This window comes from Cebus imitator, unplaced genomic scaffold, assembly GCF_001604975.1.
Source record: "Cebus imitator isolate Cc_AM_T3 unplaced genomic scaffold, Cebus_imitator-1.0 Scaffold192, whole genome shotgun sequence".
NCBI classification, from domain to species: domain Eukaryota; kingdom Metazoa; phylum Chordata; class Mammalia; order Primates; family Cebidae; genus Cebus; species Cebus imitator.
The window spans coordinates 92,892-112,596 of record NW_016107507.1 but is presented as its reverse complement, the minus strand read 5'-3'; the positions used below and the strand labels follow the sequence as shown (position 1 = coordinate 112,596).

General features: G+C 42.5%; 1 long non-coding RNA gene across 4 annotated transcripts in view; it reads left to right on the top strand.

The window, feature by feature from the left end:
* The first annotated feature begins 3,574 nt into the window (after positions 1–3,574).
* LOC119473884 overlaps positions 3,575–19,705 on the top strand; it is a 32,371-nt gene continuing 16,240 nt past the window's right edge. For 2 of the 4 annotated variants that reach the window (XR_005203134.1, XR_005203136.1), the window contains exons 1-2: positions 3,575–3,584; positions 13,792–13,803. This is a non-coding gene — a long non-coding RNA (uncharacterized LOC119473884). Of the gene's footprint in view, positions 3,585–13,791; positions 13,804–13,844; positions 13,850–19,705 lie in introns of those variants that run through there. The other 2 variants (XR_005203137.1, XR_005203135.1) reach the window with 2 other exon arrangements.

The following is a 19,705-nucleotide window of genomic DNA, read 5'->3' as shown; positions in this document are numbered from 1 at the left end:
CTGCTGGAATGAGAAATCACCTCTTTGAGTGTCAATTTCTCACATTGAGGGAAGTGGCCTAGATAGAGCCCAGAGTTCCTTCTAATCTTACGCTTTCAGTAGTATGACAATGAAGAAAAACCAAGTAAATGTGATAGTCAGGGCTGAAAAACGTTCAGTAGTTTTTAGTGGTTTGTATGTGAATACGTTATTAAGGTGAAACAGTTGTAAAAGAAAAACCATCTACAGTTGAGTGCAGTGGTAGCTCTCAGCTGTTGGTTAGCATTCTTAGTTGCAAACAAAAAAAATTCTAATTTAAGCAAAAAAGCAATTTATTGAAAGGAACTTGGGCAAGTCACAGAATTTCCAGGAAAGCCAGGCTCAAGACTCAGGTGGAAATAAGAGCCCAAATTATGCCACAGAACAGAACATGGGACACACCTGTTATTGTCCGTAAATGCTGGATGTCCCTGCTGGCTTCATAAGGGACAGATGAATTCTTGAGCATTGCAGCTTCTTTGCTGCTTTTTTCTTTTCTAGATTTAAAGTTTTGGAAAGGAGTAGCTGATTTTGCACCTGGGCCCAAATTTCTGGGGATATTGAAATTAAGGATCAGACTCTTCCGTGAAGACCTATGCAACAGGGAACTCCCCTATACATAAGAAAGGGCCCATTCAAATTCCCTACAAGTTTCCACTACATCTGGCATACCGAGGATCATCTCTACCAGTCCAGAGGTAGGAGGAGAAGGGATAGCTTTTCATAAAAGTTATTATATTGTTCTACAAGTGAAGAGGCAAATATCTCTGTTTATTTAGAGTTTCACCTCCTAAAAAGGCACAGAGCTAAAAAACACATGCTTCTTGATGCATTAAAATTTAATAGTCCATTAGATATGGAGAGACTACATTAAATTCTGTCAGGATAGAAATAGTGAACGTTTGTTTCAGTTTTTGCAGCCCAGCTTCTGAACTTCCTTCTTATGTCTGCAGACAAGAACACCTGGTGCAGAATTCTTCACTGTGTGCTTTACTGTGATGTACAGGTTGCTAATACTTGACAAGCTGAAAATTCAAGACATGTCCCTTCTTAGCTTCCATTACAGCTATGTCTTGGGCACATGATATAGGCACCACAACCAGATATGCCTGCCCAGACCTTGGATTGGGAGCAGGCGACAGCGATGGGGATGGTGAGGAAGGCTCGCTGACAGCGGGGCAGTAGAGATGGTAATACTGGTGTGGCTGCCCCAAGTGCTGAGGGCCAGTGGTGTCAGCGGTACAGCTGTCCAATGTTTGATACTGGCCAAGAGGGGTCCTCCGTAAAGCAGTTCTGCAGTGTAATTTTGCGGGTTTTCCTGGCTGCATAACAGTGATCTTAATTGTCCAATCATCCTGGTGATTCTGTGATACCCAGGGCTCTTTAAATGATCTGTTTCTTTTAAATAAACCAGAGTATGCCTTTGGGAACTAAAACTCTGATTGATACATTTTGATACATATTGGTATGTATCCTCTCAAAATACCCAGCCTGGAGCCTGATATCCAGCGGAAGCATGGTAACTATTTGTTGCTGACAGGCAGGAAGAAAAGAAGGAAAGAAAAGGAGGGAAAGAAGGAAAGAAAGAAAAAGGATGGAGCATGCAGTTTGAAAGCTAACCGTTTTATCTTAAGTTGTAATTTTAAAGAATTGGGTTCACCCAAAAAGAAAAACAGGGAACCTGGAGAAAGTTTACTGCAAAGTCACAAGGACAAGAAAATTAGAGATTTATTTTGAGAGAGTCAAAGAATAGACTTGGTGCAGTGGCTCACGCCTGTAATCCCAACACTTTGGGAGCCTGAGGCATGTTGGATCATGATGTCAGGAGTTCGAGACTAGCCTGGCCAACATAGTGAAACCCCGTTTCTACTGAAAATACAAAAATTAGCCAAGCATGGTGGTGCACACCTATAGTCCCAGCTACTCTGGAGGCTGAGGCAGGAGAATCGCTTGAACCTGGGAGGTGGAGGTTGCAGTGAGCTGAGATCACGCCACTGCACTGCACTCCAGCTTAGGTGACAGAGCGAGACTTCGTCTCAAAAAATAAAATAAAATAAAATTCTGTGCAGAGATAAAAATATATGTATTATTACATAGGTTCTGCTGGATATAATAGAAACTCCAAATAACTGTTTTAAATAAAATGGAAATTTATTTCTTATGTTACAGTAAGAAGTAGATGGTAAGAGAGATGGTGTGGAGGTTTAATTCCATGAGTTCATTTAGGGATCCAAGTATCTTTTTTTTATTTTTATTTTTATTTTGTAGAGACAGGGTTTCACCATTTTGGCCAGGCTGGTCTTGAACTCCTGACCTCATGATCCACCCGCCTCAGCCTCCCAAAGTGCTGGGATTACAGGCATGAGCCACTTCGCCTAGCCTATCTTCTTACTATTCTATAATACTTAGCATATTGCCCCTACTTGCATGGTCCAATATGGCACACCATCATATCCATCTCCATGATCCAAGCAGCAGGATAGAAAATGGAGGCATGATGGGAATCCCCCTGTCATTATGACACATCCCAGAAGTTAAATATTTTACTTCCCATCACATGCAGTTTACCAGCTCTTAGTGATGTGGCCACACTTAACTGTAAGGGAGGCTGAACTATGCATTCTTTATTTTGTTTTTTTGAGATAGGATCCTGCTTTGTTACTCAGGCTGAGCTTGAACTCCTGGGCTCAAGCAATCCTTCCTTCTCAGCCTCCTGAGTAGCTGGGACTACAGGTGTACACCACTGCACCCGGCTAAGAATGCAGTCTTTATACTGAACCTCTATGCAAATGTCTACGAATAAAAGTTTCTGTCACTATGAGGGGGAGAAAAGATATTGGAATGCAGCCAGAAATCTCTGCTTCAATAAATAGCAGACACACTTTAACATATGGAATTAGATAAGAATATAATGGAATTTTCTCTGAGGGTTGCTGAACATTGCTGAATGTGAGAAATGCCTCCAGATGTCATAAAACGGGACATTCTTCATTTATAATGATATAGGTTGAGAGAAGGAACAGGTTATGCTCAGTCTCAGTCTTAATGTCTATATTCAGAAAAGAAAAGGGTAAAAGACTGGACTGAATGAAAGTTTAAAGGTCTTTCTTAGGGCAAATTGCTAAAGTGAAGAGCTGTATGCTTGGCAGAATGTAGTGTGCCTACCCAAACATTCCTTTGGGCCTTTGTAGAAAGTGTAATGGCCCATAAGGAGGTCAGAGAGGCCTTGGGGCTAGAGGAGACAGAGAAAATACCAAGGGAAATTTACAGATGACAAATGCATGGGCAAATTGGGTACAAGTTCAAAACTGTGGAAACAGCATGGTGAGATAGAGGGCACGTGCCGTCTGCGTTATCTTGCAACATACTACTGGGGCAAAGAGTAATGGGGCTCTAAGCCACTGGTGGTAAAGGCAGAGGGCAGTGTCCAGAGAATGACAGCTTGGGCAGAACCTCCTAGGGCCGTTGCTGCCCAGCTGACAGACTCCAGGGCTGACTCTTCTGAATTGTACTTTTTTTTTCTTTTGAAATGGAGTCTTGCTCTGTCACCCAGACAGAGTTCAGTGGTGCAGTCTCAGCTCACTGCAACCCCCGCCTCCTGGGTTCAAGCGATTCTCCTGCCTCAGCCTCCCGAATAGCTGGGACTACAGGTGCCTGTCACCATGCCTGGCTAATTTTTTTTTCTTCTAAAAAGTAGAGACAGTGTTTTACCATGTTGGCCAGGCTGGTCTGGCCAGCCTGACCTCAGGTCATCTGCCTGCCTCAGCTTCCCAAAGTGCTGGGATTACAGGCATGAGACACCACACCAGGCCCTCAATTGTACTTTCTAAAGCAGTCTTCAAGCAGCTAATTTCCTAGAAGACTGGTAATGCTTGGCCTGTCTTTACCACTTTAAATGTCTGCAAAAGCTTTGGATAGGCATTCTCTCTTCTAGTGCTCTCAGATCAACTGCTTCCTGTTGACCAACTCCTCTTCCTTGCCCCTCCCTCATTCCTGTTCTCCCACACTTGGTTACATTTCTTCCCTGCCATATACACCCCTCATTTTAGTAGGTCAGGGAGATGGATTTGAGATTGATCTCCCATCTCCTCAGCTATAGCAGCTGATTCAAGCCTTCTTCCCTGACAATATTCATTCTTTCAGTGTTTGGCTTTCTATGTAGAAAGTGGCAGGACCCAGAGATAACCCTTGACATTTTGGTAATACAATGATGATAATAATAGTTTCTAGGATTGTTGTGAGGTTTAAATTATTTAATACATGCAAAGAGCTTAGGACAGTGCCTAGGACATAGTAAGCACTCAATGAATGTTAGCTATTATTACAGAAAAATTGACTATTATTACTTCCATAATTTTCTTTTTTTTGTTTTTTGAGACGGAGTCTCACTCTGTCACCCAGTGTGGAGTGCGGTGGTGTGATCTGGACTCACTGCAACCCCCGCCTCCCAGTTTCAAGTGATTTTCCGGCCTCAGCCTCCCGAGTAGCTGGGATTACAGGTGCACGACACCACACCCAGCTAATTTTTGCATTTTTAGTAGAGATGGGGTTTCACCAGGTCAGGCTGATCTTTAACTCCTAACTTCAGGTGATCTCCCCGCCTTGGCCTCCCAAAGTGCTGGGATTACAGGCATGAGCCACTGCGCCTGGCCTAATTCCAGAAATTCTTCGTAGGAGTCTTCAATAGTGAGCATCTGTTGGTGTGCCTAGCAAGCCTACCACTCCTTGTTCTGGTAATGACACATTTCCTTACTCTGGGGAACTACCATTCTACATGGTTTCATTAGTCCTTGTCCCACTCAGATGCCAGGGCATAGAGATGGGCATCTGACCCAGGCTAGGACAGTCCTATGGTTCTTCATTTCTTTAGCAGCAGTGACTGGTTCAAAGTGTGGGCCTGGAATCCAAGGAGGGCCAATCAGAATTCTCCTTTGGCAGATGCTGACATAAAATAGTCAATCTTTCTGACAGGGCTGCTAAGCTGAGATAATGAAAGTTTTATTATCTTTCATGATAGAAGTGATAGAGGCAGCCATCTTCCTTGTCTGAACAGAGGAAGCCCACCTAAGATGGGAAGCAGTAAGGCCAATTAAGAAAGGACTAAGAGGTTGTGGCATAGGGTGGGGAAGAAAGGGAGAGACAGAGGCCTTATGAATTGAAGTTTTGGGGGCTGGCAACTGTCAACCAGCTCTTACAAAGAACTTCCCAGTTCGGAAGCTGGAAGAGACTCTTCTTGTGCTTAAGGTAGTTACTGTCATTGTAACTCAAAGAGTCATGGCTAGGAGGCCCTTTATACTAAATTTGTTCTTTTCCCTTTCCTTCCTGCCCTTGGACTTCTTTCCAGGCCCCTGATAAGGCCCTTTGTCTGAATTGGGATGGCCAGACTCCTCTGCAGGACGTGTCTCTCTTCTTGTCTTCAGGAGTTTTCCATCTCTAGCTAATATTCCTGGTTTCCTCGGTTGTATTCACCATCTGTGACCGAAAATCTTTATTTCTTCATTTCTTCCAAAGTCTTTCCTCATAGCCCTCCAATGGCCCTCCACCTTTATCACCTCAATCAACTTCCATGTTTTCCTTTGAGCTGATGTATCCAGCTCAGCTTTTACTCTTTGTTCTGCATCTGTGCAGCTGGTTCCCTATGTCTTGATTTTCTTCAGATCTTAATCTTGAGTCATTTGCATAAATGTGTTTCTTTTTGACAGGAATGTTACATACCAGCCCCCTTATACCTTGCCAACTTGGTTTTTTTAAATACAGAAGACACTTCTCTGCTGTTTCATACCCAAAACACTTCCTGACTACATAATTTTTTTTTTTTTTTCTGAGACAGAGTCTCACTCTGTCTCCCAAGCTAGAGCACAGTGGTGTGATCTCAGCTCACTGCAGCCTCTGCCTCTGTGCTCAAGTGATTTTCTGCTCCCAGTTATCTGAGTAGCTGGGATTACAGGTGCCTGCCACCAAGCCCAGCTTATTTTTGTAGTTTTAATAGAGACAGGAGTTCTCCATGTTGTCCAGGCTGGTCTCGAACTCCTGACCACAAGTGATCCGCCCGCCTCAGCCTCCTAAAGTGCTGAGATTACCAGGCGTGAGCCACCACACCTGACCTGACTACACATTTCACTCTGGAGGTTTATTGCTGCCTCATCTCCAGCTGCTCCCTATTGCAAGCAAAATTATCAATCCCTAAATGAAAAAACCACAGCAATTATTTTTGTTATTTTCATGTCGACAATTCTATTTCTCACTTATTCTCCAGTTCAAGCCTCAAGCTAGACCCTTTATGGCTGTTAAATTTTCATTGTTATTTAAAGGCCAGCTACATGGCTCTTCCTTAGATTATACTTCCAATTAATAAATGCAAAAGGAGTAAATAATATAAAAATTCAACATTAGGCAAATACTATAGTAATAATTGTTCCAAGGAAGAACCACTAAAGAATTCTAGAATTAGTGGACAAAGTCCAGTGAGAAACAGGATATATCATAATTTCAAAGAATCTCCCCACGAGATATTCATTACAAAGAGGGTAAATTGTGACTTTGCACTGGTGAATCCTAGAAGTCATCAAGGTCAACATCACCACTAATAAGACCCATCAGTATCACATAATGACGCTGTGATGCACGGAGAAGTGTACAACATCCCTTCTGTGAGGCTCTTAACAAAAATGTACAACCTCAGTCTAGTCATCAGAAATCACTAGATAAACCCAAAATGAGGAACAGTCTGCAAAATAACTGACCAGTATTCTTCAGAAGTGTCAGGGTCATGAAAGATGAGGAAAGACTGAGTAACAGTTACAGACTGAAGGAGACCAGGGAGACAGGACAGCTAAATGCCTATGACCCAGGACTGGAGAGGACACGTGGTAAAATTTCAATAAGGTCTGTAAATTAGGTAGTAGTATTCTATCAGAGTCAATTTTCTTATTCAGATCACTGCTCTGATTTAATGTCTGAGTTATAGCCTAGGCATCAGGACTTTTTTTGTTTTTGAGATGGAGTCTGTTGCCAGGCTGGAGTGCAGTGGCACGATATTACCTCACTGCAACCTCTGCCTCCCAGGTTCAAGTGATCCTCCTCCCTCAGCCTCCTGAGTAGCTGGGACTACAGGCACATGCCACCACACCCGGCTAATTTTTGTATTTTTACTGGAGACGGGGTTTCATCATGTTGGCCAGGATGATCTTGATCTCTTGACCTCTTGATTTGCCTGTGTCAGCATCCCAGAGTACTGGGATTCCAGGCATGAGCCACCGTGCCCAGCCGGCGTAAGGGTGCTTTTAATGTGCAAAAGGAAGAAGTATTACATATCAATGACAGCCTGGACACTAGCTTCAGCTTGTCTCACTACTCTTTCGTATTAAATCCTTGCAAAGATTGCACCTAGTCATTGCCTTGAGGGAACTCTGTGTTAGATTGGACTTCCTGGGGGAAGACATGGCGGATCAGACAGGAGCCAGGTCTGAATGGTGCTCCATCCTGTAGCTACTCAGGAGGCTGAGGCGTGAGACTCACTGGAACCCAGGAGGCAGAGGCTGCAGTGAGCGAAGATCGTGCTATTATACTCCAGCCTGGGTATATTCATTTACTTACATACACACTTATGGATAAATTTAATCAAAGAGGTGTAAGATCCACAACTGACAACTATGAAACATTGATTTATAAAATTATCAAAGACACAAATGAAAATATATCCTGTGTTCATGGATTAAAATAATCAATATGGTTTAAATATCCTTACTACTCAAACAGAGCTCCAAATAGAACTCTTACCTGATAGGTCAACAATGTAACCAGTCAATAGCCAATGTTTTTCCTGTGAACCAGTAAGAATTCCTGAGCAACTTTTGTATTTGTGTGTGTGTGTGTGTGTGTGTGTGTGTGAATTTTTACTTAATCTACAGATTCAATGATATCCCTATCAAAATTCCTATATCATTTTTCACAGAAATAGAAAAAACAACCCTAAAATGTATATAGAACCAGGGAATATCATGAATAGCTAAAGCAATCTTGAGCAAGAACAAAGGTGGAGGTATCACACTTCTGATTTCAAAATAGATTATAAAGATGTAGTCATTAAACAGTATGGTATTAAACAATATGGGCAATAGAACGAGACTGTCTCAAACAAAAAATTCAGACGTGTTTTTCATCAGCTCTTCAGAGATCCAGGCAGGCTGGAGCACCAGTCGCCGTTGGCAAAGGCCAGCTCAGTCACACATGCTTGCGTGGCTTTTCCCTCTCTGTTTTCCTCTCACTGTCCTGTCCTACTGCTCCTGGAATCACATTTCTGAAAAAATGACTTGCTCACAAGTTCCGAAGGCTCTATTTCTTTTCTTTTTCCTTTTTGACATGGAGTCCTGCTCTATTGCCCAGGCTGGAGTGCAGTGGTGCAATCTCCGCTCACTGCAACCTCTGCCTCCCAGGTTCAAGCGATTCTCCTGCTTCAGCCTCCCCAGTAGCTAGGATTACAGGCATGCATCACCAAACTAAGTTTTGTATTATTAGTTTAGAAGGGGTTTCACCATGTTGGCCAGGCTGGTCTCAAATTCCTGATCTCAGGTGATCCACGTGCCTCAGCCTCCCACAATGCTGGGATTACAGGTGTGAGCCATCGCACCCAGCCCAAAGGCTCTGAGAGAACCCAGGCTCAGATGTCTTCAATGAAAACAATAAAATCACAGAAAGTTGGGATCATCATGGAAAATCCAGGATGCCTAATTTGGGGATAAGATTATCTTCTGTTATTTGAGCTATCTGTCCCTCTTTTCTTCTTTCTAATGGAAGGCAAAATGACTAGTCCAGTATCAGCTTACCTTTTTTTTTTTTCCGACAGTCTGCCTTAATTCTTCAAATTCCTTTTGCACTCTTGCTCCTTCAGTGGTTTCATTTGCAGCTGACAGCTCACTCTCATTACCCCCTTGTCTGAAGCCAGAAGAAAATAGTGTGGCTTAAATAATTTTTCTATTCTGTTTAAACAAACTCCCACTGGACAGCTGCTGCTGCTGTTGTCCTTACAACCCTCCTTTTTCTTCCAGCTTCTGAATATCTCTGATGATAGTTAGCTTCCACACCTCTCACCTTCTGCCTAGCCCACCTGCTACCCAACTTCCCCGTCCACACCTCGGCCCTTACACCTTTCCTCCCGTGCCTCATCACCTTTCACTGTCAGCCTCTCCTCTTCACACCTGCCACTCATGAGCAGTTTGCTTTTTCCAAGACAGCAGCCATGCTGTGACGCAGGTGGGAAAAGAATCAATGAACAAATAGTTCTTTGGGCCTAAGGGCCATTTGACTTGTCCAGGACTACAATCATTCATGTATTCATTTGGCAAACATGTACTGAATGTCTATTATGTGCCACACATTATTCCAGGTTCGAGGTGTATAGCAGTGAATAAAAGAAAGAAACAAAAAAAATCCCTGCCCACATACAGCTTACTTTTCAGAGAGTGGCAAATTAGTGATAGAGCTGGGACACAAATGCTACATTTCTTTATTTCTAAAGTCATCCTTTTTACTATACCTGTTTCCTTAACGGCAGGTGTAGCACCCATTCTATATCTCATGGTGTACTAGGCTGTTCTTGCGCTGCATAAAGAAATACCTGAGGCTGGGTGATTGAGGAAGAAAAGAGGTTTAATTGGCTTATGATTCTGCAGGCTTTATAGGAAACATGGTGCTAACTTCTGATTGTGTTTTGGGGAGGCCTCTGGAAGCTTACAGTCATGGCAGGAGGCGCAGGGGGAGCAGGTATGTCACAAGGCTAAAGCAGAGTGTGAGGGAGGAGGTGCTACACACTTTTAAATGACCAGATCTCAGGAGAACTCACTCACTGTAGAGAGGGCAGTACCCAGGGGATGGCGCTAAACCATTCATGAGAAATCTGTGCCCACGATCCAATCACCTCCCACCAGGCCTCACTTCCAACACTGGAGATTACAATTCAACATGAGATTTGGATGGGGACACAGATTCAAACCATGTCACATGGCTAAAATTTCTTATGAGTCATCGGGCTCAAGATTAAAATTTATCATTGACTCACTACTCCTAGCCACCCCAGATTCTTCTCTGTTGAGCCTCTACAACGGTTAAAGGATGTTCGACCTACCTTTCCCTGTCTTGGCTGGAACTATGCGAGCTGACGGGCAGGAAATGGCACGTAGGGCAGGAGAGGCTGAACCTCGGCTCAACCATTTCAGCCACGGTTCCACTCTGAATGACAGCTTTTTCCCACGGATGTCCTTTCTCTGTGTGATTTTGTAAAGATCTCTGCTACATTTCTCAGACCTGTGACTTGATATTTATTATAACAAAAAAAAAACCCCAAAAAACCCTCTTCCTTATGTAACAGTCTGCATTAAAACCATCGTTATCATTGGTAGAGGTACAATTAGTTAATGAGAACACCGATATCTGTGATATCTACGTAGGAGCAGTTCAGCTTTACTGATGAGCCAGTTGATTCAGCAAGAGGCTGAGAATCGCTCCTACTTCCCCTCATTCCCTGCAAAGGCGATGGAAAATGGCTGAGTGCTTTTTCAGTTCAGCGTGTACTCTCTTTGGGAATTTGCCATTGTTGTTATTGAAGATAATGGAATTTATGCCACAGGCTCCAGGTAGAATGCTATCCAACTTTTCTGTTTTCTAACAGAAGTTAGGGCAAGGACATCCCCATTTCGTGATGGATTTGAAAGATGAAGAACTGGTCACTCAGCAGCTGACTTGCATTTACAAAGTCTGATAAGCCTCCCCTCCCCTCCCTCTATGTTCTGATCCTGACTACACAAGATGATTGGAGGGGTGTAAGATCTGCTTCACTTGTAAGAAAAAAAAATACCTAAAAATTAACCTTTAGAGATTAATTGCTTTGGACTGAGTATTACCTTTCTTAACACCTTCTAAAATGTAAATACTTTCTGGAAGGAAGGAACACAATACCTTCTTTACATATTAGTGAGTTTTATCGTATCAGCTTCCTTTATTTGAAATAGCTGGGCAGAGTGAGTCCTTAATGTCTATCTTTAGGGAGGGAGGCAGAGAGCCTTGAAAGATATGAGGGATACGCTACTCCCAAGGACTAACACAGGGCTGGCTGACCCTTTGTGATTATCGAGGGCACGGACGTCATTAAGGGTGATGCTGGGAGGGGATGGGAGGGAGAGACCCTGAGCATTGTCACTTCTGTCCTGAGGCCTTTGATTGCTCTAGGTCCCCTGGAGACATGTGGGAATGGAGCTGCTTCTGAGAGTGATGCCCCTGTGACCCCAGCATCCAGGTTAAGCAGTATTTCTCAAACTTTTCCCCACTCTGAGTGAGGCCACAGGCAATCATGACAATGTGTCCTAGACGTAACTGATTTTACTTTGGCTTTCTCCTAAAGCAGTGAAAAAAAAAAAAAAAAAAAAAAAAAAACAGTACAAAGGATGTAAACAAGATAAGTTCATGGAAGCCTGGAAAGGCTCCCTGTTGCCTCCCTTTTATGTTAGGGAGGCCTTTCTGGAGTTCTGTGACCTTGCCAGCCCTGCACAGATGCCTTTTATGATCCAAGTCAGAAAAAATGTACACTAGCATACAAGGCTCTGATTTTACTACCGAGGAAGCTACATCTCTCAGACCTTCTGTCTGGGTTTACAGCCTGGAAATAAATTCTCATTGCATCTGCTATGGGGAAAAATCTCACTTATCTAAGCTTATGCTTCTGGGGTGAGTTTTCCATTTATGGCCACTAGGGACGATGGGCCGCTATGCCCTTGGGTCTTTCCAGGGGTCGCACACACTTCCGACAGTAATGGCTGCTCATCGTGGTGATGACTTCATGCAGCAAAAAGAAAGACAAGAGTAACAGCAATTCTGGAGAAAAGAAGCTTCTAATACACTCCGCAAAACAGGGAGGGCTCCAGCCCATGTTTTCTTTAAAATATATATTTTTGGTGCTAATGAAAAATAACAAACTGGCACTACAGTGACTTTATATAGCTTAAACTAAATTTCCAATTGCTACGAGGTGTACTGAAGGTAGTAGTAAGAATATCTACAGTTTATTCTCTTTAATTTTATCTATGTTAATTACAAATGCCTGGATTTGCAACATTGAGGAATATAGGTTGCCTTTAAAATTGTGAATTTCCTAGCTGTTTTGTTTTTCATATTGATAAACTTCTAAAAATGCCTTCAGCAGTCTAAGACATTACTTTCTGTACTCGGAGGCTAACGACGTGATGACAGTTTTTCTTCTTTCTAACTCCCCCTATCTTTTTGGAACAGGCTGTGACTGTAGGCGGACTATTCTGATACCACTGCTTTGGCTGTGCAGTATTTTGCAGCTTAAAAGTAAAAGTTCTCTCTGTTATCATTGAACATGCATCTTTGCTAAACACACAATGGATGTTTTCTAGATATATGAATTCTCTCGATTCTGATGTTTCAGTTCAATGGCTCTCAAATTTCGGCATGCATTTACATTACCTGGGAAGATTTCTAAAAGGCACATATCTAGTGTTACCCACATAGTATATCATTCAGTAGACTGGGTTGGATATCAAGGATCTGCATTAATCTTTGGACTGAGGACCACATTCTGAAGACAAATCATTGCCTTGGAGGAGGGCTTCTCAACCTCAGCACTATCACCATTTTGGTTGGATGTATTTGTTCCGACGGCTGGTCTCTGCATTGTAGGTTGTTCAGCAGCACCCCAGCCTCTCCCCACGAGATGCCACTCACATTCCCATCTTCATTCCACTTGTGTCAACCAAAAATGTCTCCTGGAGTGGTGGATTTGAGAACCCATGCCTTAGAATCTTTGTCCTTCCCAACTCAAATGTCCTGGCCATCGGAGCATTCTTGTGATGAATTTGTGTATGGCATTCTTGTCCCAAACTTAGTTTTCTTAGGAAGCTGTATGATAAAATGAGGGTTTTCTTAGTCACGTAGAGCTCAGACTAAGGTCACATGACCATTGCCAACCCCCCTCAGACAACTTTTATTTGACCAGAACAGATTTTGTTCATTATTAAAGTTAATTGCTAACATTTATAATTTGATATATATTCATTTTTAAAATTTTCTTGAAAATTCAGAAGGTCTGATCACATCGGCCTATACCTCTATGAATTGGTCCTGGGCATGGTGGCTCATGCATATAACCCCAGCACTTTGGGAGGCCAAGGTGGGCGGATCACTTGAGTCCAGGAGTTCCAGCCAGCCTGGGCAACACAGTGAAAGCTCCTCATCTCTACAAAAAATAAACAAAATTAGTCAGGCAGGGTGGTGGATGCCTGTAGTCCCAGCTACTTGGAGGTTAGGTAAGGCAGTTGGCTTGATCATGTCACTGTACTCCAGCCTGAGCAACAGAGCGAGAAGCTGTCTCCAAATATAAAAAGAAAATTAACAAAAGGCCAGGCGTAGTGGCTCATTCCTGTAATCCCTGCACTTTGGGAGGCCGAGGCGGCGGGGGGTTGGGGGGATCACTTGAGGTCAGGTGTTCAAAACCAGCCCAGCCAACATGGGGAAACACCAACTCAATTGAAAATACAAAAATTAGCCAGGTGCGCTGGTGGGTACCTGTAATCCCAGCTACTCGGGAGGCTGAGGGAGGAGAATTGCTTGAACCTGGGAAGCAAAGGTTGCAGTGAGCTGAGATCACGAATTGCACTCCAGCCTGGGTGACAGAGCTAGACTCCTACTCAAAAAATAAATAAAAAATAAAAAATAATCAGATGCACTGGACTAGGGGAAGAGCTGCACCTGGAGAGCCAGGTGTGCTCTCCAGTTGCCCAAGTCCCCATGTGGCCAACTTCACTCACGCACAGGACCTGTCTGGCTCCTAAGGGCACTTGGTTTGCAATTCTTGGTTTAAAGCTCCACAGCCACTAGCTAAGAATGCATCATTCTTTATGGAACAATCCTACTAGGGTTGGCAATGTTGGTGCTAACTCCTGAATGTATTCAAAGATTATTTTGATTGTAAGGCAATGGGCCAAGTGTTTTAATCTCCTATGATCACGATATCTCCTCATTTTGTGATACATTTTTGTGGAGTTTTATGTGTTTTCCCTTTCTGGAGCAAAACTTGGATCATAGGCACTTAGCCTCCTTTGCACATTCCACGAATGCTTTTTGTTGTTTAGGAACGCAACTGTGTGTGTCGACAATTGTCTCTCAAGTGCTGGTTCTTGATCTGGCTAATGAATCATTTCTAGGAAACAGAGAAACAAAGGAAAACTGAGTGTGTGATGCACCCGGCCACACTGTCTCTCATCCCACTTGAAATAACAGTGTCATATGGAATGATTAGAAACTGAGACTTGACCTCAAAAGACATGGAGGAAAATGTTGTGGTGGGGAGGGCTGGCTTCTTGGGCACACAGCCTATGCCTTTGAGGGCCCTAGGCTTGGTTTAACGCTCTGTTGCTGCCATCTTGAAATTCTTCACAATTTTTGAACAGTAAGTCCTTCAATTTCATTTTGCACTGAGCTCCACAAATTATGTAGCTGGACCTAGTTTTTAAAGAGGGATTTAAAAACTTATTATTGTGGGAGGTGAAGAGTGTTAAAAAATGTTAGTTCAGGAATTTCATTACTGTAAAGAGAAACAGCATCCTTTTCCCTTGCTGAGATAGGGATTCCATTTATTCAGAAAATTAACAAACAAATTCTGAAAACCAGCTGTGTGTGAACTGCTAGGAGGCAAGAAAATATAGATGATAAGGAGGGCAGTATGCTGGTGTGGGGCCAGGAGCAGATGGATTTTTTTTTTTTTTTTTTTTTTTTTTGAGACAGGGTCTCACTCTGTTGCCAGGCGCCAGGCTGGAGTGCAGTGGTGCAATCTTGGCTCACTGCAACCTCCACTTCCCGGGTTCAAGCGATTCTTCTGACTCAGCCTCCCAAGTAGCTGGGACTACAGGCGCACACCACCATGTCCAGCTAATTTTTGTATTTTTAGTAGAGACAGGGTTTCATCATGTTGGCCAGGATGATCTCGATCTCTTGACGTCGTGATCTGCCCACCTCGGCCTCCCAAAGTGCTGGGATTACAGGCTTGAGCCACCATGCCCGGCCCGTGTAGATGGATTTTAATGAATTTAGACAAAGCACATAATTTCTTCTATTTACGCCTCTGTTTCTTGTGCCATCAGCTTTCAACATTACCTGTTCAATCTCAGTTTTATAAAAAGAGGTTGATGACCCCATTCTTTTTCTTCTAGCTTTCCTCCTCCTTCCATGGCCTTAGTTTCTTACCTGTAAAGTGAAGATAATAGTTCTGACATTAAGAAGTTGTAAGGATTAAACAAGATAGTTGTGAGTGACTAGTGCAGTGTCTGACACATAGCAGGCCCTCACTGTATGGCAGTTCTGTTAATATTAATATGGGTCTTTGCTCTCAGGAGTCTAGAATCTAGAAGGGGAGATAGATTTATTAAATCATAGCAATAGAACCTGGTGCATAAGTTGGGTCAGGCTGCCATAACAAAATATCATAGACTGGGTATTTCTTAAACAGTAGAAATTAATTTTCTCACACTTTTGAGAAGTCTGAGATCATGCTGCCAGCATTTGCAGTTTCTGGTGAGGTCTCTCTTTCTGGCTTGCAGACACTCACCATCTCACTGTGTCCTCATATGATGGAGAGACAGGTCTGATGTCTCTTCCTCTTCTTTTTTTTTTTCTTTTTTGAGATGGAGTCTTGCTCTGTCGCCTGTGCTAGAGTGCAATGGTGTGATCTCTGCTCACTGCAACCTCTGCCTCCTGGGTTCAAGTGATTCTCCTGCCTCAGCCTCCTGAGTAGCTGGGATTACAGGCTGTGCCACCATGCCTGGATAATTTTTTGCCTTTTTAGTAGAGATGGGATTTCACCGTGTTGGCCAGGCTGGTTTTGAACTCCTGATCTTGTGATCCACCCGCCTTGGCCTCTCAAAGTGCTGGGATTACAGGCATGAGCCGGGTGCATTTGGGGGACGTCTGTAATCTCAGCTACTCAGGAGGCTAAGGCGGGAGAATCACCTGAACCCAGGAGGTGGAGGTGGCAGTAAGCCAAGATTGCTCCACTGCATTCAAGTCTGGGTGACAGAGCAAGATTCTGTATTAAAAAAAAAAAAAAGTGCCCTGCTCTGCTGGTAGGAGCGGGGGAGGGAAGGCCAGAGAAGGTTTCACAGAAGAGATGATTCCTGAAATACATCTTACAATTTTTTAGTCAATAAAGTATATATTCAAGAAAACAAATAAAAAAACATAGAGGAGCTTTTAATTAAAAATAATAGTCTTTCCACCGATGTCTAGCCTCAAATCTATTTTCCATAGTCAATGCTGTGGTCCAGATATTTGTATTCTTCCAAAATTCATATGTTGAAACCCTAATCCCCAGTGGGATGGTGTTTGGAGATGGGGCCTTTGGGAGGTGATTAGGTTGTGAGGGTGGAGCTCTTTGTCTACAACAAGAGACATGAGAGAGCTTGCTTCCCCTCTCTCCCCCTGCACCATGACAGGGTACCATGAGAAGATGGTCCTCTTCAAATCCAGAAGAAGGATGTTACCAGATGTGAGATCTACGGGCACCTTGATCTTGGACTTCCCAGCTTCCAAAGCTGTTGAGAGATAACTGTTTGTTGTTTAAAGCACCCAGTCTACGGTAGCTGGTTACAGCAGCCTGAGCTGCCTAAGTCAATATTCAAAAAATATTTCTGTTTTAAGTGGTCTCATATTTGATGTACTCCTTCACTCTTTTCAATGCTGGGTGTCTCTCTTGTGTTACTTTTTTCTTTCAGCTTTTCCACTGACTAGCTTTGTGACGGTGAATAATTTATTTATGCCTCTGTTTCTTGTGCCATCAACTCTCAGCCTTATCTATTGAGTCTCAGTTTAATAAAAAGATGTTGATGCCCCCATTCTTTTTTCCAGAAAAAATTTTTTTCCTTCCATGGCCCTTTGTTTTGTGTCAATTACCTTTTTGCGTGATCGAGATGATCAATTTGTATTCTGCTCTGCTACTACAGTGTAGTCTTCCTTGCAAGCCAAAAAAGCAGCTTTTGTGTTATTAGGCCTGTGCAAATGCTAGCTCAACTTATATGCTAGAAACACTGTCACTTCTTTACTGCTCCAAATGATACACTCAGGATCAGTAGGACAGTTTCTTTTCCTCAAGGTCAAATGAATTTTCTTTTCTCATAATTAAAAAATTTCTTGAAACAATTATGCATTTGAGCTGCTACATATTTAGATATCTTTTTTCTGTAGAGTTGTATTTTCAAGTTTCTAAATGTACTCCTCTCTGCTTTCTTCTTAAAGCCCTGGCTTTCACAAATCCTCTCTATCATATCATCCATTTGATTATTTCATGTTTTCCATCAAGATCTCCCTTGTAGGCCAGGTGGGTTTGCTCATGCTTTAATCTCAGCACTTTGGGAGGCTGAGGCAGGCAGATCACTTGAGGCCAGGAGTTTGAGACCAGCCTGGCTAACATGGTGAAACCCTGTTTCTACTAAAAATACAAAAAATTAGCCGGGCATGGTGGTGCACCCTGTAATCCCAGCTCCTTGGGAGGCAGAGGCATGAGAACTGCTTGAACCCTGGACGTAGAGACTAAAGCGAGCCAAGATCATGCTGCTACACACCAGCCTGGGTGACAGAGTGAGACTGTCTCAGAAAAAAAAAAAAAAAAAAAGGCTAGATAAAATTTGGATTGCAGAAGGGAAGAAAAAGGCAAAGAGACCACTTGGAAGCAGGAATAAAGAAAACATCATGGCTTGAACCACCTCCCAGGTTCAAGTGATTCTCCTGCCTCAGCCTCCTGAATAGCTGGGATTATGGGCACTTGCCACCACACCTGGCTAATTTTTGTATTTTTAGTAGAGACAGGATTTCCTGATATTGGTCAGGCTGTTCTAAAACTCCTGACCTCAAGTGATCTGCTCCCTCAGCTTCCCAAAGTGCCGAGATTATAGGCATGAGGCACTGTGCCCAGCTTATGTATGTAGTCTTTAGAGTGGAAAAACTATCTCTGTAAGTATGCGGACATATCCTTTGGCTAAATACTTCACTGTTTTAATTTTATAGTCTGTTACTGCTTCCAAGGTGGGTGACTTATTCCTGTCTAAATAGAACTGAATGGAAGATAAAAAAGACCCTAGGGATGCAAGTGAGTAAAGACGGAAAGAAACACACAGGATACATCTAGATTAGTATTTCAAGATATAATCCCACCACAGGAGATGGAATGCTAGTTTTCCTTAGACTTCTGAAAGTGTAATTACCCTTTTTAAGCCCCCGCTGTTACTAATGAGAAATCAGATGCCAGTCTGGCTTGCTCTTTTCTGTCTGACTTGGTTTTACTTTCTGAAAGATTTTGAGGTATTCTCTGTATGTTTAGTGTTCTAAAATTTCATAGTAATGTGTGCAGCACTAGGTATTTTTAAATTTGTAAACTGGGCATTTAGTAGGGCCTTTCAATCAGAAAATTTATGAACAAGAGGCTTTATATATTTTTATGATTTCTTTGATAATTTTGTCTTCTTATCTCTGTCCTTTCTTGAAATTTGATGTGTCTAATGTTAGACTAATGCTGAATTGGTCTTATCTCTTAGTTTTTAATATTGTGGTGAAACACACAAAACATGAAATTGTCTCTTCACTTATATCTCACCCCTTACCTTCATATCTTTTTATTCTAAAGTCTGAGAAATTTCCTTGACATTTCTGTTCTTCTAGTGTATTTTTTATGTCAATGACTAATAATTTATAATGGCTTCTTCTCTTTTCTGATTGCTCCTTTTTAATAATACCTTATCCTTGGTTATGAATATCATTTCTTTGAGTATTTTAATTAGAATTGCTTTGTTTTCCTAATTATTTCAGTGTTTCCGATGATTTACCTTGGACTCTTGTTGCTGGTTCTCTTCCAATGCCTGGCAGTCCTAAATTATCTACTCATGTGTAAGAAGGAGAGCCTGAGTAGCTAAGGTGATTTTCTTTTGATTTTCTTTTGCTGTAACGTAAACTCTTCAGGCTGAGATTCTGCAAGGACTAAGCAAGCAGGGCTGTGGGATGATAGGCTTTGTTCTCAGGTGAGCAAGGTAAGGGTTGGCTATCAGCCTAGGTATCCTTCCAAGCAAATGAATGAAAAGGACTTTGTTCAGGGACCCTACTGTCCACCCTAGAAACCTTAGTTTTGCCAGTTAGTTCACATGGAGTTGAATGGATGATTCAAACAGGTCAAGTTTGAAAATAAAATACACACCTTTGGAATTGGCTCACTGCAACCTCTGCCTCCCAGGTTCAAGCAATTCTCCTGCCTCAGCCTCCTGAGTATCTGGGATTACAGGCGTCTGCCACCACACCTGGCTAATTTTTGTATTTTTAGTAGGAACAGGGTTTTCTCATGTTGCCCAGGTTGATCTGAAACTCCTGACCTCAAGTGATCCTCCTGACTCGGCCTCCCAAAGGGCTGGGATTACAGGCATGAGCCACCACACCTAGTCCATTCTCTAAATTTTGAGTATGAATTTAATTGCAATATGAACTATTTCACAAGTAGAGTATGTAGATGTAGGAATGAATTCAACAGTAACTGACTTATTTAAAGAAAGAAGGATTTACATACATATTGGGCTTCTACTGCTATTGAAGTAGCCATTTTACAAGCAATTGAACTCAAATTATGGACTTATTTCCACCTTCC